Source organism: Adiantum capillus-veneris, chromosome 5 (assembly GCF_014529385.1).
Source record: "Adiantum capillus-veneris isolate H3 chromosome 5, ASM1452938v2, whole genome shotgun sequence".
Classification (NCBI taxonomy): Eukaryota; Viridiplantae; Streptophyta; class Polypodiopsida; order Polypodiales; family Pteridaceae; genus Adiantum; species Adiantum capillus-veneris.
The window spans coordinates 84,691,987-84,715,471 of NC_140935.1; positions in this window are offsets into that span (position 1 = coordinate 84,691,987).

Genomic DNA, 23,485 nt, shown 5'->3' on the forward strand with positions numbered 1-23,485 from the left:
CGACATCTCTTTTCCCTCGGCCAATTTTGGGTTGCAAGGGGCACAAAAGATGCATAGTGAGCCGGGATAGATAAATGGCTCCGAAGCTAGTTCCACACAAAGCGTTTGCAACATGCTTGCATGACATTGGATGCAAAAAGTGAACATCAAGGAAATAAAGACGACAATCAGCCAATACAGGAACACACGCAAACTGGGTTTGAACCATGGTCTCAAGAGGAATAACCCCACATTAGTTACCATATACCAACAACCCAAGCCTCGTTGTGCTTCTTTGGTGGGGTATTCAGTTATATTACTAGCACTCATCTCGCTATTGACCCATCTACCCAAAACCCCACTATTGTACACTCATGTAATACCATAAGGTAACACTTAGTTAATACCCCACAAGGAAGCTAGATGCAAGCACAATGAACAATTAAACAATGAGAATTGAGGGGATTATTGACTGCATATCAGAATTTAGCTAAGCTAAGTAGAGCTAAAATCTGAAAGATTGTTGAGCATAGTAAGAGCTAAGCTTGTGATTTTTGCTAAGCACATGTGCCTTTTTTCTTCTAGCTGAAAAATAAAAGTGGAACTAGGAAGAGAAATGAGACTCTTATGCTCAATTCAAACGAGGCAATGCAAATCCTTGGCACAGGGGCGTTAAAGTTGGGTGGAAAAAGTTGATTCGCCGTGCATTTGAGATTGTCTTCCATTGGGCCCGTCATTCCCCCCCACCTAATGAGAGCTGCTAGACTCATGTCTTGGAAAAAGATAGGTTCTCTTTATCCAAAGCTTGCTCAAAATGAAAAATGACCGGCTTAAATTTAGGCAAGAAGGTTTTCAATACAGTTCAAATTATGGAATTTTGAGTTATAATATGAGATTTTTAGTATGATGATCCCTCTCAAATGTAGAGTTAGCTTAAATTTAGGCAAGAAGGTTTTCAATACAATTCAAATTATGGAATTTTGAGTTATAATATGAGATTTTTAGTATGATGATCCCTCTCAAATGTAGAGTTAGCTTGCTCATGTGCGTGTGAAAAGGTTCCAAAGCTGGGTCCACAAAAAAATTTTCGTGAGCCTTGGTTGGACTCTCTCAATCCCTCTCTTTTTTTCTCTTGTTGCTCCAACATTGTTCAGAAAAGGCTAATCTATATATCTAGTGTGGAACTTGGCTCTAAAGACACTAGTCCAAATCCAAAATGGAAATTTGGAAAAATAAAAAGGCTGAGGTGGCCAACCTCATGCACGGATACATGATTGCTGATGAAGTTGTTTATTACCCCTTTTGACAAGGCAACAGATGGACACCCGAGCACCAGGTTCTTTTTGCCAACCACTCCCACGTCTCCTTGATCTCTCTCGATGGCTCCTCAGCCCCAAGTGTGCTCTCTCTCTCTCTCTCTCTCTCTCTCTCTCTCTCTCTCTCTCTCTCTCTCTCTCTCTCTCTCTCTCTCTCTCTCTCTCCGCCCAAGTGCATATAGTGCGAAGGGGCTACATAGAAAGCAACTCGGACTGGACTTCCTTTTCTTTTCCATGGCCTGCTGCATCTGCTCTCAACATGAGCTTTGGTTTTACAAGCTCTAGCTATGGATTTCTTTGGCGATGCACATAGATAATGCACCCTCAACATCCATCGTCTCTTAAATGGATACTGGAGGTGCTGCTGCATGCCTGCATTTGGCCCCTTCACCCCCAGCTTCATTCCTCCCTCCTACACGACCATTGCTGCTACCATCAACCCTTGGGGAGGTCACCTAATACAATTGTAATCTATCACGTGAGTCAACACAGGGGTATTTAAAGTTCTCGAAACTTACAGAAATATATATACAGAAGGGCATTATTTTTTCAAATTTGAAAAAAACTTACAGATTTTAAAAGAAAAGGGTATATTATATTCCTAAAAAAATTCACAGATAAGGGGTTTTACAAACATGTCTTGAATGCACGTGATATGGTAGTTTTACACATAGTGAACCCCCCGAGCATCAACCGCAACACCCTTACTCGCTCCATGCTGAAACAAGTCCGCGTCGGTGCGGACTGGTTTAGACAGCTTGCTGGAGTCCATATTATTAATAAAAAAACAAAAAACTTGCTTTGTATAGTGTGCTGACGATCTCATTAGGTAGATTCTTATTTCGTGCTGAACCTATTGGAAGAGCCTAGAACCGGTCCACACCGGTGCGGACGGGTCCCGATAGGTTTCATAAGGAAGGTTTCACAAGGGCAAGGACAAAGTTTGTGGGGTTAAAGGGGCTATTTAACAAAGTTGAACTCTATGGAATGTGAAAGCTAAAAGCACACTATGCAAGGATATGCCCTCGAATTACGTGCTCAACGAGTTTTCTTGCTTGCTTGAAGACATGAATTGCATCGAAGGAAACAAGGACTTTTTGGATATGGTCTTTATCTACGGAAGGAAAAAGGAGCAGGAGGAGACTAGGACAATCGGATGCTTGTTGTCGCTAGGTTGCCAATTGTCGAGAACATTCTCATGGCATTGCATGTTCTCAAGTCGCTATCGGGGGATAAGTGTTTGAAACATGAGCCACGTCAACGTCGGGGTACTGGTTGTGGAAAAATTGAGAGCTAGGAAATGCCACACCGCACAATACAGTAGCTATTAGTTACTTGGTAATGCTATCGACGCACAAAAATTGCTCGGGAACTGGTAACACGGACGAAATTGATGCACAGTTATGGAGCAGTGCCGTTAACAACACCATTAATTAATGCAAATGATGGTTTAGGAGTTTAAGATCCCCTTACAGATTACTCCAGGCCGTTAACGGCTCCGCAATTCATAAAAAAGAAGTAACTAAATTAAGTTTCCACTGACGAATAAAATCCTATTGTGCCGATTTCCTTAAATCGATTGTTCTACTGCTTGATATGTCTTCAAATTCCTTCTTGCCCCTTATTTAGCTCAAGAACGAGAGAGAGAGAGAGAGAGAGAGAGAGAGAGAGAGAGAGAGAGAGAGAGCTCCTTGCCCAAACTCGGAAGAGAGAGAGCGAGCACCTTCTCCAAGCTGAGAGAGAGAGAGAGAGAGAGAGAGAGAGAGAGAGAGAGAGAGAGAGAGAGAGAGAGAGAGAGAGAGAGAGAGAGAGAGAGAGAGAGAGAGAGAGAGAGAGAGAGAGAGAGCTTTCCCCTCCTTGACCTCAACTCAAGCTTCCTCCCTTAACCAAGCTCTTCTCGCCTTGCTTGTCTCTTCTCCCAAACTCCTTCTCACTTGCTACCTCGCATGTAAATAATCACCTCCTCATGGAAAAATACGGTGCCATTAATAGCTCCCCTTCCTCCCTTAGAAACGATGGCGTCGTCATTGCTAGGGAGGCATAAACACCCCCCTATGATGTGGCAGGGCCGTTTTTGGAGCAACATGAAATCCGCCGCGGCTTGGACCAAAATGAAGTGCGAGGAGCTCCTAAGAACTTTTCCCTTCTTTGCCCACACTGTTTGAGGCCCGAGCCGGCCTGCACGAGCGGCTTTCTCCCTCCTGTGCCCTCTGCACGCTATTTGCCATCTCCTTCATCTTGGCTTCACACACTTAGTCTTTAGGGTGGCCCCATTTACAATGGCTTTGGGCGGCCGGGCTCCCTTTAGTTGGGTGGCCAGTATTTATGGGCTTCACCTTGGGCGGCATTTTGAATTGCATCACATTTGGCATACATATCGGCCAAAGCAATGACTTGCAAAATCTCTTCGCTACAACCCTTTTTGGCATACACATCGGCTGAGGCAATGCCTCGCATGAGATCATTATTTCCGACATCCCCTGACTAGTAATATTACCGTGAATTATGTTGCCACCTTGTGTGTCGAATGCCACCACAACCTTCAAGATGCAAGTATAAGTGATTGCATTTGGAGAAAGAACTTCCCTCGCATTTGGTTAAAATAGTCGGCGCTTCTAAGTCACAGCCCTTTTTGGCACATTTGACATACATTCAACATTAAACTTGGCACGTTACCAGGCCCTACACACTATTCATTAATCATGTAAGATTCAAACAAACTTGATGTGAATTTTTCTAGCATCTTTCTTAGCATGGGAGCAGAGCTGCACGACATCCACCCCTTTGGACCTGCACAGCCTTCGGTCTGTGCCAACTGAACTTATGAAGCATCATCAAGAGCATCATCAGACTCATCGTCTGACGCATACATAACACTATTTTCAAGAGGTTGATCTATGTTAAAATGTCCAATATTAATCACACCATCTTGTTGCTTAAACAACTTAACTCTTTTCCCTACAATAGGCACCTTGAATGCTCGAAACATATTGTTTCTTCCACTTAGTTAGATCATTAAATTTCCTGTAAGATACTAAACCCTCAGATGTCAATCCCAAAAACCCTGAAGAGAAGGTTTCTCTTTGCAAGAACGTCTCCTCACTTGTACCACCATAGTCTCGCTTTATAGTGGCACCCCAAGAAAATTTAGAGCAAATCTTTGTTCTTTGAACTCTTTGCGTATCTTTGGCATTGGACAATCACGTAAACTGTCTTTGTTTCTAGCATGGTCAACACATACAGTTAAAAATTGAACCTCTTTCTTACCATCTGGCTCCGAACCCGAGCATAGGAAGGGCCTTCATCTAGCACCTTAGTTTCCATTCGCACAGCCATAATGTAGGGCTGTCCCAGAATCAGTGGGTAGGTGAAATGCTCCTGTATAAAAATGTTTTGCTCATCACAAACATCCCCAATAGTTACCTTAACATTTGCACATGCACCGTAAAGATCTCCATGAAGCATGTTGGCAGCTCGAATCCGCCACCCGTGATCCACATCAATAGGCTACTTCCCCTTCTGGTGCAAATTCTTTGCCATAAGATTGATTTCTGAACCATGGTCTATAAGGGCTAAGATCAGTTCCTCAATGTCGCCAAGCTTTACCACTGTTTTTGTCGTTGCTCTTGCCCAATGATTCCTTGAAAAGTGACTCTTGGGTATAATTTCTTCATCTTCCCCGTCATTAAAATGCATGTTTCTTACCTCAGGTACAATCGGGTTTGAAACCACCACAGGCTCTGACTCTTCTTCTCCAAGATCTTCTCAATACTCCTCATAATCATCCAAAATTGCTTCAATATGATGAACCACTTGGCTCTTAACTGGATCTGGCTCTTGATCACTCGGTATTTGTCGCTTCCTTTTAATAATGTCGATGATCTCTTCATGGAACTCGCACTTGGCAATTGCCAGAATATCCCCCAATGTGAGCTCCACTTTACTATTCAGGATATGTTCTTCAAAAACCTTCTTCAAATCTGTAGCCAATTCAATAGATCAGACTTGAGTTTATACGAGGGCCCTTTAGGCTTACCTTGCTTTTTGTCCTTCAAAGCCTCCTCCATAACCACTTCAGGAGGAGCAGGCTTAGGAGCAGGCCCTTCTTCTTTCTTGTTGCTCAATCTTGTTGGCCTTTTTGATGTCCTAGCAACCTCTTCATCCCATTTCCGCTTCTCTTCCACCAGAGCTTCATTGGCTTGAGCTTTAGCAATATATGCATACACTGAAAGAGAATCTAATGGATCGGTCCACCCTGTAGTTTCCCAAATTGAATTCCCCACCTGGCATAACTTCCCATATGTTACCTTACGTGCTTTTGCTGTCTTTAAAGCATATGGCCACAACTGGCCCATTGCAACTATACCTTCATCATCTCCCTTACCACAAACCTGCAACCCATATATAGTTGCTTCCACAAGAGAAACATTATGCTGTATTTCTTCTACTAGCTTCTTCATACTGCCTCTACCAAAGTTTAAGAGGAGCATCTCTCCTGTTTCCGTGAGATGAATCTTCTTGTCTTTCCAGAAAACCACATTCTTCTTGTAAGCTTCATCAAACTCATCGAACTCTCTCACATACCTGTGGTCTTCACTCTCGCACCACATGCATCGATTATCGCAGCTTTTGCGTGGTGGCTGCTGCTGCTTAGGTTCAGAAGTAGATGCTTTTGTAGCTAACTCTTCAAATTTAACAATTTTGAAATTTAAATTCAGCTCTTGAATACCTTTAACCCGATCGTCAAGAACAGGCCCCTCCACCTTGGGTACTATCAAGGGTGATTTCTCTTTAATCTCTTCTTCAGCATCATCTATTACCTCGATCACGATCTGCTTGTCAACTCGCTTCTATCGTTTTACAATCATATTCATCGCTTCAGAGACTATTCTCCAATCTGATATCAATCCTAGTTCTCCTGCCGGGTCCTCCAATAATTGCACTAAACTCTTTTGAAGTCGTGGATCAGCAGCCTGAATAAACAATTCCACCTTTTGATCCTTCAAAGAACGTTGTTCTGTTGATGACAACAATTGATCAAACTTCTTTTCAAACTCTCGTAACTGCTCTCGTGCAGATAAATTTTACCCTTCTTCTGCACCCACTTCATAAAACTCTGTTTGGTCACCCTCTAAGAATCTTCTAGAAAATATTCCTCTTGCAGCATCTTCTTAAAGTCGTGTTAGTTCGGTCCTTGAGCCGCTTGAATTTCTTTAATCGGGGCCCTAAGTTCTGGCACTGCAATCAAATGAAATCCTTCCAGTGAGTCCTAGTCTTCAATTCCATTATCTTCCATAGACTGCTCATAAAAATTGTAAAATTTTGAAATATCTCGGCCTTCAAACCGCTGCAACTTCTCTACGACATTTTGCCGAGCTTTACGAATCCGCTCTTGCAGATTATGTGCTACTAGGCAGCCTGTTGCTATTGCATGTACGTTGCAAACTACTGCATCATTTGGTGCATGGCTGCCTCTTCCACTGTAGACGTAGGCTTCAACAATTTTCCCACCTCGGCTCGGGTTTTGCATCGGGTTCACTAGGTGTCGGGGGACAAGTGTTCGAAATGTGAGCCAAGTCAACGCCGGGCTGCTCGGCTGTGGAGAAATTGAGAGCTAAGAAATGCCACACCGCACAATACGATAGCTATTAGTTACTTGGTAATGCTATCGACGCACAAAAATTTCTCGAGAACTGGTAACACGAACAAAATTGACACACAGTGATGGAGAAGTGCCGTTAATGACACCATTAATTAATGTAGATGATGGTTTAGGAGTTTAAGCTCCCCTTACAGATTACTCCAAGCCGTTCAGCTCCACGATTCATAAAAAAGAAGTAGCTAAATTAAGTTGCCACCGCTGACGAACAAAATCCTACTGTGCCGGTTTCCTTAGATCCATTGTTCTACTGCTTGATATGTCTTCATTAGTGTCTTCGAATTCCTTCTTGCCCCTTCTTTAGCTCAAGAACGAGAGAGAGAGAAAGCTCCTTGCCCAAGCTCGGACAAGAGAGAGAGAGAGAGCGAGCACCTTCTCCAAGCTGAGAGAGAGAGAGAGAGAGAGAGAGAGAGAGAGAGAGAGAGAGAGAGAGAGAGAGAGAGAGAGAGAGAGAGAGAGAGAGAGAGAGAGAGAGAGAGAGAGAGAGAGAGAGCTTTCCCCTCCTTGACCTTGCCTCAAGCTTCCTCCCTTAACCAAGCTCTTCTTGCCTTGCTTGTCTCTTCTCCCAAAAATCCTTCTGGCCTTGCTACCTCGCATGTAAATAATCACCTCCTCATGCAAAAAGCCGAGGTTATTAATAGCTCCCCTTCCTCCCTTAGCAACGACGGCACTGTCATTGCTAGGGATGCGTAAAAAACCCCCCATATGATGTGGCAAGGCCGTTTTTGGAGGAGCATAAAATCTACCATGGCTTGGGCTGAAATGAAGTGCGAGGAGCTCGTAAGAACTTTTCCCTTCTTCACACACGCAAATGCCACCACAACCTTCAAGATGCAATGCAATGCTATTTGAACTAATTTCTTTACACTCTTACCACCAGTGCAAAGGTGCACCTTATGTGTTTCAACAATGTGAAACTCTTCCACGCATGTGACCAGAAGTGCAACTTCTACAGGAATCTCACAAGTGCACCATCTATACAAATCTCACAACACCTACTTTATTCTACTTTATAAACAGAGTTATTGACCTCAAGTATGCCATTGCCCACTTATTACTTGTCTTTTGATCTCCATGTGGTGAGATGGAGTGCTTATAGAGTTCTTGTCAGCGAGCCCTCCCTGGATGAAGATGAATTTTGAGGATATCCTGATCACGTTGTCATGCATTTTTTGGGTTGCTAATCCATGCTAAAAATCTTGCTCACTAGCCCCGAGTACATAGATGTACATAATGCTTTGAGTTTTTTGGAGTGCTCTTGTAAAGTTTATGTACAAAGGCTTGGTTTTGATCAACCTGTTGGTTGAGTCTTGGGTTGGTCGAGCTTTCAAAAAATAGTTTTGAATGAGAATTCCTAGCCGTGCTTGATAGCTTGCAAATCGGACTCCGACATCATGAGTTACACGCACTCGAAGTGGATGGTTTTTCACTTAAAAAGTGGCGGTGGATGCACATGTGAAGACGGCAAGTGGGCCGACTTGATGGTTTTTTTAGCAAAGGTATGTTTAGAAATTTCTGGAGTTAGCTCGGGTAATAAGCTCCAAGCCATGCTTTACGGCGCTACATTTGGTGGTCGGGGTCACCCGCTACGCCTCCGAGAAAAAGGCTCTGGGTGGGGGGCAATATAGAAATTTCAGGTTTGGACATGGGGAAGTTGGGGAAGGTGGAAGGATGGTGCCAAGTGGCAATGGAATAACCCCACATGGGGGGGAGCAAATGACAAATGGAGGGTATAAGAGGGGGAGTGGGTACCGCCTATAAGTGTATCAAAGGAGTTAACGGAGCTTCTTGGCCTTGCTTGAGAGGGCTCGTGGACCTTGGGGAGAGGAGGGGGCGCCCAATTTGTGTTACCACTGCCTCGACAGGCGCCTGGCCCATTTTTTGTTCCCCGAACACTGTCCCCCCGCACTTGCCTTGGTCAAAAAGTGGCCGACATCCCATTTTTAACCCAAAAAAGGCTCAAAATGGACCAATACAAAGGTGCCTAAAGGGGGAAATGAAGTCGGCTAAGAAGGGAGAGAAAATACCTTGGAATAAGAGCCAAAAAAATCCCCCTTTAATAGCTGCATTTCTCTGCACACCTGCAGACACTTTCTAGAGACCTCTGTTTTGGAGCTTTTTGAAAACCCCCGAACTTCAAATGCTTGTAATTTGCTCATTCCTTTTTGGAATCAAGCATATGGATGCTCTACGGACATCTATGCAAGCCAATCTACACACTCATGTTCTCTAATTCTTCTAATTCAAAGTGTGGTTTCCGCTAGAGCTGTTCTTCTCCAAGCTTTACAGGTGTTTAACACATGTGAATTCGACGGTGCAGTTGTTGTTCTTTCCGACGGTGTGATCGGTGCAAGACTATAGGGGCATTCATTTTCATTGTCATTTGCACTCCACATCGTTTTTGTGCCCCCATGGAGGAGAAATCCTCATGTGCTCCAATTTTCGCAAAATTTGTCCACTATGCAGGTAGAGAATGTAAAGGGGATGTGGGTCCTTATGGACAACCGCCTATGTATTTGCTATTTGTGGATAGTATTTGAGGCGGTCATTTAATTTGGATTGAAGCCTTTGTGAGGGTCGTGAGGTTTTGTGAAGCCGAGCATTGGGGCTTGGGTTACCCAGTGTGAGGTGGATTAGGTACTGGAGCGATCCATCGACATCCCTTGAGTTTTCGATGTCACATGTAAGTGTTTTTGTGGCAATCAAACATGGCAGATGAGTTCCCATAGTTTCATGGATTCCCTAATGAAAATGCACAGATGTTTATTGAAAAGCTAGAAGTCAATTGCTTATTGTGTAATATACTAGACCAAGCTATATTGTTGCGGCTGCCGCAATATAGTTTACAAGATGAGGCAAAAGTTTGGTTACACAATTTTGAGGAGTTGATGCAAGTACAAAACCCAGGGGTGGTTTTGGACTATAATCGTGTGAAGCAAGATTTCCTGGCACAATATTGATCCATCGAAGTACCAGATGAATTTTGGCATGAAATTTTGGGATACACTCAAAGGGCTAGTCAAAGTGTTGATGATTTTGTCATGCAGTTCACCCATTTATGGGATAAATGGGCCCGGGCTTTGGGAAACGAGATCCCTCCATCCATGTTAAAGAAGGACCGTTTTGTGGAAAACTTAAAAGAAATTTTGAAGTTCAAAGTTGAGCTGAAAAGGCCCGCCACCTTCGAGGAGGCAGTCGCCGTTGCCAGAGAGAAAGAATGGAAAACTCAAAGGCTTAATGAATACGGGAAAGTGATCCCTGAGCAAAATAATGGTAGCCAAAAGGAGGAGAATCAGGCAGACGCTGGAGGCCAACCTGCCCAAAGGGCTGCTAATACTGAACAGTTACAATGAAATATGCAAGACATGATGACCAAGATGCAGGAATTACGACTTAGAGTTCTTGGTGGTGGAGGTGGTCGTGGTCGTGGACGTGGTAGAGGGATGGCTCAGGCATGTGAAGCTCATCCTAATGCTAACGAGGGTCGTGGGCAAGGTGGGTTTGAGCCACAGAGGAGGTTCATTCCTACTTGTTATAATTGTGGTGAGCTTGGTCACATCAGTACTTATTGTCCAAAGCCAACAAGGATGGGAGGGGATATGTTTCCACTTCCTCAGCAGACTCCTAATAGAGCTAATGATTATGCATTGGATATACGAGGAGATCAAGGTACTAGACAGGAAAATCAAGCCTCAACCTCTAGTGGTCATGTGGGTATTGTGCGGGTGGAAAAGAAAGATGCAGATGTGTTGCCAGTAGGCAAAAGAGAGAGGGAAGGTTATGCAACACCAGAGCCTAGTCAAAAGAAAGGGAAGGAGAAGGAGGGTGAAGATGTAGATTTGCCTTTGGGAGAAGGCCAAACAGCTTACAGTTTAAAGGAAGACCTGATTGGGAGGAAAGTAGATTGTAGTTTTGGACAGTTGATGAATATGGTGCCCAAACTCAAAAGGCAGTGGAAGTCATTAGTGAATCCAAAAAAAGAGCCGAAGCATGGACAAGTTAGAGTGTTGTCCGTGGGAGAGTTACCCGACATCTGTCCTGTGGTGAATGCTTGGCACAAAGGTGTGGGCATGGGAGAAGCCTACATTGATGGAGGGGCTCAAGTTTGTGTGATCACACAGTCATGTGTTGAGAGATTGGGTCTCATTACATGCGGAAGCTCTGAGTTTCAGATTTGACTAGCAAGCCATGCCAAGGTCAGATGTTTGGGGATGATCAAGAATTTGGAAGTTGACGTCTTTAACGTGAAAATTATGGTGAACTTTCATGTTATGCTAGTTGGTCTAGGAGCCTTTCCTCTCATTTTGGGACGACCTTGGTTGAGAGCTGTTGGTGCCGTGCAAGATTGGCGCAAGGGCACAATCGGTGTGTATGGCAAGAAGGGTGAAAAGAGGGTGTTTGATATGACTACCAAATAACCTATGGCACTTGAAGATGTGAGTGAGAATGATGAGTCTGAAACTACCAGTGATGAAAGGAGCACCTACCTCAAGTTCCACTGATGAGGGTGAAGTGTCATTCTTGTTGTTAGATGAGGAACATAGAGAAGTTAGTGAAGTGCTACAGTTATCAGGGAATATAAATGCTTCAAGCTGTTAAGAGCAACTTGAAGAGTTGATGCAACCTAAACATGAAATGCCAATGAAGAAAGAGTTGATTCAAAATATGATGAGTACTGATCTGACACAAGGAGAAAGAAGGGAGTACTTAGCAATGTTGGACAAGTTTCCAAATCTTTTTATTACCTCATATCAAGAAATAAGGGGTTTTGTTGGGGATCCTGTGAAGATCGAGCTAGTTGAAGGGGAAAAACCAATCAGACAGAAGTTAAGGAGGATGGGCAAGGAGCAGATGAATGCCTTAAAGGAAGAAGTGGATAAGCTTTTGGATGCAGGATTCATTGTGCCAGTGGATAATGCTGAATGGGTGAGCCCTGTTGTAGTCACCCCAAAGAAAGATGGGCGTTGGAGAGTATGTGTTGATTACAAGCCACTAAATGCGGTGAACAAGAAAGACCCTTACCCTTTGCCTTTTATTGATCAATTTCTAGATGCAGTGGCTGGTTTTGAGAGATACAGACTGTGATGGCTATTCAGGATACTTTCAGCTTATCCTTGCTCCTGAAGATAGGAAAAAGACTACGTTTATCACGCCATGGGGTTGTTTCTGCTTTTGTTGCCTTCCTTTTGGGTTGACAAATGGGCCAAGAGCCTTTGAAAGAAAAGTAGACTGGGTCCTTGCTCCATTTCTTGGGACGTTTGTCAAAGGGTTCATAGATGATTTCTGTGTATACAGTTCAAGGAAAGAGCATGTTCAGAAGCTTGAAATGATGTTTGCAAGGTATGATGAATGTGGGGGTCAGTTAAACCCCAAAAAATGTCATTTGGCGCAGCCAAGGGTGAAGCTTCTTGGACATGTGATTTCAGAGAATGGAATTGAGGCAGATCCAGAGAAAGTGGAAGCCTTATTATTGCTGTCATCCCCAAAGGATACAAGACAATTGGCTAATTTCATTCAAAAGGCTAAATATCTGTCTCGATTCATACCTTTGGTATCACAGTTACTGTACCCACTGCAGCAAGTGGTTAAAAATGATCCATTGGAGTGGACACAAGACTGTGAAAAAGTTTCCGATAAGGTCAAAGAAGTTTTGAGCACACTGCCTATTATGCAAGCTCTTGATTGGGAGAAAGAATTTTATGTTAACCTGTCAGTTGGAGATGATGCCATTGGGGATATGCTGTTGCAAAGAGGGAAGGAGTCCAAGTATATGAAGCCTGTTTATTATGCTAGCCGAGTTAAAACCCCTCATGAAAGAGAGTACTCAGCGATTGAGTTGGTGATGATCAGTATGGTCTATGCTTGCAGATGATTCAGGCATTACCTATTGCAAAAATCGTTCACTTTTCTCACCAGCTATTCATTGCTGCCTCAGTTGTTTAATAACTCAAATATATCAAAGACAGTGATGAAATGGGTAATAGAACTGCATGCATTTCAATTCACTTTTTTGGTGGAAGAGAGTACTCGGGCTACCCTGGCAGATTTACTCACTTACAAAGAGACTCCTATTTTGGTTAAGGAAGAGGTGGTGCAAAGGAAGAAGGTCGAAACTCCTGCTAAATCCAATGCTTCACTGTTATATTTTGATGGCTCTTATTGAAGAAGTCATGAAACTGCTTCTGGAGGGATTGTTGTCTATGATGTGCAAGGAAATCTTGTGAGGAAACAAGGGTTAAAACTTGATGCGAAAAGTAATAATGAAGCAGAGTACATGGCCCTTGAGGGCGGTCTACACATTTGCTTACAGTTGGGAATTAAACGCCTGCAAGTCAAAGGAGATGCCTTGTTGGTTGTGAAGCAGGTAATTGGGGGTGTGGAAGAATAAGAACCCTAAGTTGAAAATTTTGTGTTTCAAAGTGAAATATTTGTTGAAAAAGTTTGAGGCATGGAGTTTACAGCATATTGAGAGGTCTCAGAATGAAGAAGCTCATGATGCTGCCCAAGAAATGATCACTTGTGTGTTTGTGTTGAAGGTTGATGCCCCTCTGTATCATGGAAGAGAGGTGTTGTCAAAAGAGGTGGATTTCTTATTGACCGGTGTCTTGCCTGAAGATTTTCCTTCATCTAAAAAGTATGCTTTTATGAGAAGAGCAAGGAAGTACAAAATGATTGGTGATATGCTTTACGTGAAAGGAAGTGATCTGGTGTTGCGTCATGTGCCTTGGAAGGAGGAGATTTACAAAATTTTAGAAGAAAACCATGAAGGGTCTTGCGGCGGTCATTTTGCTATGAAGATTATGCTTCACAAGATCTTGCAAGAAGGCTATGTTTGGCCTAGTATTCAACGGGATGTCAATCACTGGTGTAAATCTTGCTTGGCTTGTCAAAAGATGGGAAAAAGGGTTCTTAAACCCGAGCTACGGAAGACATTCCTGGCTAATGAGGTGTTTGAAAAATGGGGCCTCGATGCTATTGGGCCATTACCCACTACAATTAAGAGGAATGTGTATATTTTGACAGCGGTGGACTATTTGTCACGTTGGGCAGAGCCAAGGCTGTCAAACAAATTACCAGCAAGGAGATGGGAAAATTTGTGTACGAACACATATGCTGCAAGTTCGGGGTGCCATTGGAGTTACTATCTGACAGAGGGCCAGGGTTTAGATGTGAAATGTTTGATTTCTTATGCAAGAATCTTGGCATAGAGCATAAATACAGTACCCCTTATTATCCGCAGTGCAATGGACTTAATGAGAAGTTTAATGGAGAATTGGTGAAGATTCTGAAAAAAATGACTTTAACACATGCCAAAACTTGGGACTCAGAGTTGCCTTGTGCGTTATTGGCATATAGAACGGCAATAAAAACTAGCACAGGATTCTCACCATATCACTTGGTTTATGGCAAAGAAGCCTTGATGCCTATTGAAGTGGAAATCCCTGCACTCAAGTTTTTGTCATTGCAAGATGAAGAGCAACAAGATGCTTGGCAATAAAGGTTATTGGATTTACAATGCTTGCAGTTAGACAGAATTTTGGCCTTGAGTCATTATGAAGAAGTGTCAAAGAAGGCTCAAATGAAGGCCAATGAATGCGTCAAGGATAAAGGAATTGAAAAGGGTGATCTTGTGTTGCGATACAATAGTAAACTGGACAATACTTTCCATAAAAAGTTTCAGATTAAGTGGGAAGGTCCTTTTACTGTTGTAAATAAATTTGAAAATGGCACATATCAATTGGCAAACTTAAATGGTGGAGAGCATAAATACCGTGTTAATGGTTACAGATTGAAGAAGTATTTGGCACGTTTGATGACAATTGTGACTGATGAAATGCTATCCATAGAAGAAGACAATGCGGAAACTTCTGAAAATGTGAACGAGGTTTTTGGGGATGAAATGCAGCAGTTATTCACCCTAGGGACCTCTGCTTGTCATGTATGACTAAGCAGGCAAGGGGGGGTTGGCAAGCTATGTCATGCATTTTTTGGGTGGAAATGAAGTTGCTAATCCATGCTAAAAACCTTGCTCACTAGCCCCGAGTACATAGATGTGCATAATGCTTTGAGTGTTTTGAAGAGCTCTTGTAAAATTTATGTACAAAGGCTTGGTTTTGATCAATCTGTTGGTTGAGTCTTGGGTTGGTCAAGCTTTCAAAAAATAGTTTTTAATGAGAATTCCTAGCCGTGCTTGATAGCTTGCAAATCGGACTCTGACATCATGAGTTACACGCACTCGAAGTGGATGGTTTTTCACTTAAAAAGTGGCGGCGAATGCACGTGGGAAGATGACAAGTGGGCTGACTTGATGGATTTTTTTAGAAATGGTATGTTTAGAAATTTATGGAGTTAGCCGGGGTAATAAGCTCCAAGCCATGCTTTACGGCGCTACATTTGGTGGTCGGGGTCACCCCGCTACGCCTCCGAGAAAATGGCTTAGGGTGGGGGGCAAAACAGAAATTTCAGGTTTGGACATGGGGAAGTTGGCGAAGGTGGAAGGATGGTGCCAAGTGGCAATGGAATAACCCCACATGGGGGGGGAGCAAATGACAAATGGAGGGTATAAGGGGGGGAGTGGGTACCCCCTATGAGTGTATCAAAGGAGTTAATGGAGCTTCTTGGCCTTGCTTGAGAGGGCTCATGGACCTTGGGGAGATGAGGGGGCACCTAATCTATGGTCCCACTACCTAGACAGGCGCCTGGCCCATTTTTTGGTCCCCGGACACTGTCCCGCCCCACTTGCCTTGGTCAAAAAGTGGCCGACAGTCCATTTTTTACCCAAAAAAGGCTCAAAATGGACCAATAAAAAGGTGCCTAAAGGGGGAAATGAAGTCGGCTAAGAGGGGAGAGAAAATCCCTTGGGATAAGAGCCAAAAAAATCCCCCTTTAATAGCTGCATTTCTCTGCACACCTGCAGACACTTTCCAGAGACCTCTTTTTTGGAGCTTTTTGAAAACCCCTGAACTTCAAATGCTTGTAATTTGCTCATTCCTTATCGGAATCAAGCATATGGATGCTCTAAAGACATCTAGGCAAGCCAATCTACACACTCATGTTCTCTAATTCCTTTAATTTGAAGTGTGGTTTTCGCTAGAGCTGTTCTTCTCCAAGCTTTACAGGTGTTTAACACAGGTGAATTCGATGGTGCAGCTGTTGTTCTTTCCAACGGTGTGATCGGTGAAAGACTATAGGGGCATTCATTTTCATTGTCTTTTGCACTCCACAACGTGCTTTCCCCGATCATGGCATGCAATAAGAACTATGTTGTCATCATTTGTCCGCATCCCCTTTGATGATCCCCTTTTTTAGATTATCTCACACGATCTCCTTTCAGCTTTGCGGAGATGCCTTCACAAGTATTGTGCAGATTGATTGAACCTATGGGAATTGTCTCTTCTCCTTCAATGTTACTTGCAACTTACAAACTTAAAGCATTTCATGTGCCACATTCACAATGGGATGAGCTTGCTCATGGTATGCATTACACTATACGTAACTATGAGTCCACTATGATTGCCTCCTCAAGTTTAGAATTGCATGGTTTTGCAAGGTGAAATGTGCTATGTTTGAACACTAAGAAATAGTTGTTTAGTAACTATTTATGAACCATGTGATCAGCTTCGAATTGGTTTTTGAATGCAAAAATCCCCATCCACATATTCTAAATTCAAAATGTGTGTTGAGAGATACAAGATGGAGTTGGGGATTGGGTACTGATGGCTTCTTGTACAATTGTGGTAAAAAGAGTTTAGCTGCTTATGTCGGTACCTTTGCCAAAGAAAATCCAGCAGGACATGATTACTTTGTTCAATATACCTTGCGCTTGCATCAATTTGTCAAGGGTGTTACTCATATTTGCTTGAAAATTGGCTTTGCTCGGCCTTCTTTGCTCGTTGATTGGAAAACCCCCTTCAATGGTGACGCCATTATGGCCAAATTCCTTTTATGGTTTTCATTCATGGAAAGGAAGGAATTGGAAGAAAGCATAAACGACTCTATTACTGCTACAACACATAGGTGGGAACCTGCGATGGCGATGCCACAGCTAAATGCGGCAGCAGTGTCGCACTCACAATCAGACTGGTTATCCGCTTCCCAATCAGCTTGGCAAAGCTCATCCAGCACAAACAACACTATAGAAGCTGAAATGCTATCATAATTCCTTAGAATTTGTCTACGTGCTGCAAGCTTCTTTGGTTGCAACTTTTAGGCCTGCCCAACATCATTCAAAATTTCCAGCCCACCTCTGAATGCATTGCCCAAAAGATGTCTCTAAAATCAATCTCTCTCTCTTGGCTCATGTTAAATATCGGCTAGCTACGTTACGTGTAGGTGGAGCACACCGGTAGAGACGATCACGGCGCTTTTGGGGGGCACAATTTTTTTTTGAGTTATAAGAAACAGGCTGCACTACCTCTTCAACCCTGCATGCGTAGCGTAGAGGTATAGCAATGGGCCATGGCGGAGGCGACCAAAGTTCAAGACGTCTACACTGCAAGCGATTTGACCTTTTGGTCAACTACTCAACCGGTTTGAATTCATCGGCAACCGGCTTGGCTTGCTATGCCATGTAGGCAAGCTAGCCAATATATAACCAAATCCTCCCTTCAACCACGGCTATTTTGATTTTTCAATGCGCTCAAGGGAAAACTGAGGAAAACTTTTTCCAAACACTAACCCAAACACTTGGACACACCCACACGCACACATTGACACCTCCACACTTGCTCTTAATTCTCTTTATCACACTCATTATGCTCATCTGACTAGTCTTGGTATCATTTGAGCAGGATGGTCTCCATCTCTCTAGTCATACCTCGCCTACCAAAAATGGAAATGCATTCTTATGGCTATTCACATTAGCGGTAGCACTAATAGCCCTTGTGTAGCATGAGAGGTTTATTGCAATCAACAAGCTTATGTGTGTGTGCAAACGTGAGAGAGAGAGAGAGAGAGAGAGAGAGAGAGAGAGAGAGAGAGAGAGAGAGAACTGATTGATTTGTAGTAGCAGAGGTGCAAAGTAGCATCCATATCAATGCAGCACCTCACGTATTGCTACCGTCACAGTTATGCAATCAAGTTCAACTATATATATATATATATATATATATATTTATTTATTTATTTATTTATGTATTTGAACATCATTAGAGGAAATCCAAAAAATCTATTTGATGAGGCTTCAACTACTCAAAGGGAAACTGAGATGACCAATCAACTACACGTGGGTGACTTTTGGGTAGAAGAGTGCTTATTGAGAACCACCTCCAAAATAGTCCTTATTTGACCTAAATTGGACAGCCACCCAAGTAGGTGTCAACAGTCAAAACAAACATTAGAAGGGTGTCATGTATACGAGCCTCTTGCCTGTTTCTGCCATAGAGGGACACGTCTGCACATGTCCTAGGCAAAAAACATGTATCAAATCAAACCCTTTACAATCTGATTGTTGCAAGCGTCTTTGAGCAAACACGACACCAGACAACAACTCATCTTTAGCAATGGCAGTAGCATCCTTGAGCTCAAAAGCCCTATGGCCTACCAAGCTGCACTATCGACAACCATGGGACTGCACTATCGACCATGTCATGGAGGTCAAGGTCTTGTTGCCACCTTAATAAATTAGTGGCAGCATCAAAGGTAGCATCAATGGCAGATAACCACTCAGACTAAAACTTTGGCAAAAAATTCCCTTCAACCACAACCATCCAACCCATAATCCTGTGTGTCATGTATGCTTGAGAGTTAGTCGCTTATGACATCACTTGCATCATTGCTGATTTCATCACTTGCACCATCGCCTACATCATCCATTATGTCATCACTTGCATAATCACTAGAAGGTTCTAGAAGTTTAAAAAAGAATCTAGAAAGCCCTAGAACGTTGAAGAAGGATCTAGAAGGTTCTAGAAGAACTAGAAGGATCAAGATGGCTCTATAAGATTCTAACCTCCTCATGAACTAGTATAAGTAGCGGTCTTGGGCCACAAGTCCCTCAGTCTTTATAAGACCCAGAGGAGACTAACTGCGGATTCACCTCCCAACCAACTTAATATAGGAGAGCCCATGGCCCTTTGCCCTAACTGGATCCCATGTCCACACCTTCAATCCGGCCCTTGGCCTAAGTACTTGACTCCCCTAGGTCGGGCCCTGCCCTCTAGCCCTTGGCTTGACATTACTCGCCCCTCTGAGAAGTGTTTTTGTCCTCGAAAACAAAAGTGGGAAACTTCTTAAGAGCACTAATGTTTCCCAAGTGGCACCTTCTTCAGGACGATCTTTCCACTTGATTAAAGCTTGTCGACGTACATGATGACGCGTATGTAGATCACGAGAGTCAAGAATCTGCTCAGGTTCATGCAGTGGGGTAGGAGGTTCAAGAAAATCAACCAGAATCTGTTGGTCAATGACATTGTCGTCCCCATGTAACCGTCTATATAAACAGCTTACATGAAATACCAGATGGACACAAGAGTGTGTCGGTAATGATAGGTTGTAGGCATGATCACCAACTCTCTTGAGTATCTTGAAAGGCCCACAATATCTGGAGATAATCTAGGTGTTGGCCTAGTCTTCATACTTTCCAAATGCTCGGGAACACTTAAAAACACTTCTTCCCCTTCCTCAAAGGTAATTTGCCGACGTTTCTCATCACCGTACTTCTTATACTGATTCTGCGCTTACCGAACATTTTGATGAGCAAGTTTCAACATATCCATATGATCTTGGAAAAAATCTTTAACTTGCTGGAGTTTTTCGGTTGCCAACCCCCCGTAATGGGTGACCTAGGTTGAAAACCATACAAGAGCATGAAAGGACTAAATCCACTCATGACATGCTTAACACTGTTGTACGAAAACTCAAGAAGAGGTAAATACTCTTCCCAGTCTGTTTGTTTCTTGCTAACGTATGCACGTAGCATATTCTCTAGCACTTGGTTAACTCGTTCAGTTTGACCATCCGTTTCTGGATGATCAGGTGTACTGAGGTTGAGTTGTGTACCCAATCGTTTAAACACAGCCCTCCAAACATGACTGTTAAACTTGGGATCAGGATCACTTACAATGTTACTTGGCAAGCCACACAACTTGTATAGATTGTCTAGCTAATTCTAGAGTCTTTATGGTTGACCTTGTTGGGATAAACTTGCATAGTTTAGTCAATCGATCTATGATCACCCATACTAAGTCATTACCTCGTACAGTGGTTGGTAAACCCATAATAAAATCCGTAGAGATACTTTCCCATTTCCCATTCGGAATCTCTAAAGGATGTAAGAGTCCTCCCGCCTTCAGGCGCTCTGCTTTGTTAACTTGACATTTTTGGCAATGCAGAACATAATCTTGAACAAAGCCATGTAAACCTGGCCAATAAAACTATCGTTGTATGAGAGCATAAGTCTTTTTAATACACAGGTGCCCTGCACTTGGACTGGCATGACATTCATAAAGAATTTGGCACCGAATTTCCATGTCCGTCAGTACACAAACTCTCCCCTTGTGGAGTAGGTACCCATTGTCGATGGAAAAGTTCTTCCATTGCTGTAGTTCATCACTCGACAGAGGAGAACTATGTGTGGAGGTTAATGACACACTACCAGCATTGGAGTGAGAAGGATCCCTCATTTGCGCATGGCTCCACACTTTGGAATATGCATCAGCATGCTCATATTTACCCTTTAGAGAATCCAAAAATTCACTCCAAAATTCCGTGAACAAAAGGGAATTGATCTTAGGCATACGACTAAGAGCATCAGCCACCATATTGTATCGTCCTTTACGATACAGAGCTTTGCGTCATAATCCTGTAGGATCTCATCCCACCTAGTCTTTCGACCCTTCAAGTCGGTTTGTTGTGTAAGCCATTTTATGCTTTCAAGGTCAAACACAATCTACAAATAATGTTTCCATGTCTTCAAGGCAGACACTATTGCGTAGAGTTTGCATTCATAAGCAGAATAATTTTGCTATGCTGAATCAAGCTTCTTGCTTTCAAATGCAATTGGCCTCCCCTCTTGTAGAAGGATTGCTCCAATAGCACGGTTATTGGCATCCGTTTCCAAAACGAATGGTTTTAAAGGATCTACAATAGCTAAAATAGGAGTTGTAGCTAATGCATCCTTGAGTGTATCAAAACTATGATGTTGAGCGGCCCCCCACTAGAAGGTCTTTCCTTTGCCTTTCGGTTGGTCAGACATGGGAGCAACAATATTATCATAGTTTTTAATGAACCTTTGATAAAAACCTGTAAATCCCAAGAAAATCTGTAACTCTTCCAAATTTTTAGGAGAAGGCCACCTCCAAATGGCATCCACTTTGGATTGATCCATGTGCAGCCTAGTAGCTAAGATAACATGCCCAAGATAGTGAATTTTCTCCTTGAAGAAATCACACTTGGATGGATTGGCCTATAATTTAATTGTTTATAACAATTCAAACACCTGCCTCAGATGTTGCAAATGTTCTTCCTCAAAAGCACTACATACAAGAATGTCATCGAGAAAAACGATAACCAATTTGCCTAAGTTCAGTCTCAATACACTATCCATGAGTGTCATGAATATTGCAGGCACATCGATTAACCCAAAAGGCATAACCAAAAACTCGTAATGTCCAAAACTTGTTCAGAATGTAGTTTTGGGTATATCAGTAAGTCAAATACGTACTTGGTGATAACCCGACCGCAAGTCTATCTTCATAAATATACGAGAATGAGTGAGCTTGTAGAACAACTCGTCAACGCGTGGTAATCGGTACTTGTTCTTAACAGTGACCGCATTTAATCCACGGTAGTCTACGCACATGCATATACTACCATCCTTTTTCTTCACTAATAGGATAGGAGAAGCCCATGGTGAAGAACTCGGTTGAATAAACACTCTGCTAAGATAGTCAGCAAGCTAATGTTCCACCTCAGCATCTTTAGAATAACTCATTCTGTAGGGTGGCTTATTAATTGGTTTATTGCCTGCAGTCACGTCGATGCCATGTTGCACAGATCGTGTCGGCAGTAATCCTCATGGAAAATCACTAGGAAAAACATCATGAAATTCTATTAATAAACTTTTTAATTCACTAGCAACCTTTGCTTGTTGAGAAGTAGCCATTTCTGGAAGAGATGGGAGAGAAGCATGCGGCATTGAGGAATGTTCAACAAATTCAACATTGGAAAGAAAATGACACAATGAGTAACACAAGAAAACTTTGTCTATTTCATTATCAGAATTAACGAGCTTCATAAGCTCTACTGTACATATCAATGGTGAGGAAGGCACATCCTTCTCTCCTAACAACACCACATATGCGCCATGGGATTCAAACATCAGAATGTTTTTCTCGTAGCTGCACTTCAGTGATGGTCCTAGGCTATGCAACCATTCCCTACCTAGTACCACATCTACCCTCTAGATATTCATAACCTAGAAATCCAAGTATGTGGAATAGACTTGTATTCCAAACGATGCAGCTCTGACTTGAGTATCCCATATTTCAGCATCATAATCATTCATCATTGCTACCTTGTAGCGGTGGGAACTCGGAGTTTGGGAAAAGTTGAATTTTTTCACTCATCCATAGTTAATGAAATTGTGAGTAGCACCATCATCTACCAAGATACGCACCTTGTTACCTTGAAGAGATCCGTGCATATGCACTAACTCATGTGGACCAAAGGTCTGTTGCCACATGGAAGCTATGATACTTACACCATAGAGAAACGTGAGGAAGACTCAAGAGGCAATAGCTGCACCGTGTGCACTACTTTCTCCTTGTTGTGAGCATCAGATTTCCCCTTGGGACAATCCTTTTTGCCATGGCCGCGTCCCAAGCATTGAAAGCATAACTTCTCTTTTTTAGCCCTCTCAAATTTCTCAGGAGAGAGAGGACCACGAGACCCCTTGGGTTTTTTAGGTGCTTCAAAATTGTCTACAAGAAATTTTTCTTTAGTGTGCCCATATTGTGTGCGTGCATTACCATGTGTATTAGCATGCACATGATTATTATGTGATTTCTTTTCATCTAGATCATCATGAATGTGTGTTTTCACTATGGTCTCCTCAAGTGTTGTAGGGTCCTAAGTCTTGACGTGTTTCTTAAGCTCTAGCGTCAGACTACATATAAACCCACAAACTTGATGAAAGGTGTCTAGCCCTTCCAACTTAAGGATAACACCCGATATTGAGAGATATATTCAAGCAATGATGGGTGTTGGCACATGAAACAAATGTCCCAAGCCATCCAATTTCTATCTGCCTCATTCGTGGACAGAAACTCTTTTTGAAACATAGCTTCAAAGGCTGCCCAAATCTGTGGTATGATATTCTTCTCCTTGAGAGACATCCACCCTTTGTAGGCCTTTCCTTCCAGAGTTAGACTTGTCTATAGTGTTCTGACTGCATCCGGAGTACGCCGTAAGGCGTGAATTGCACCCCACTTGCTGAGAAAGATGTTCACTGCTTCCTTATTGCTATCACAGTCCTCTCCCTTAAAAGTTGGCGGCTTGGTGTTTTTCAACAACTCGTCCACCTCCTTTGTAG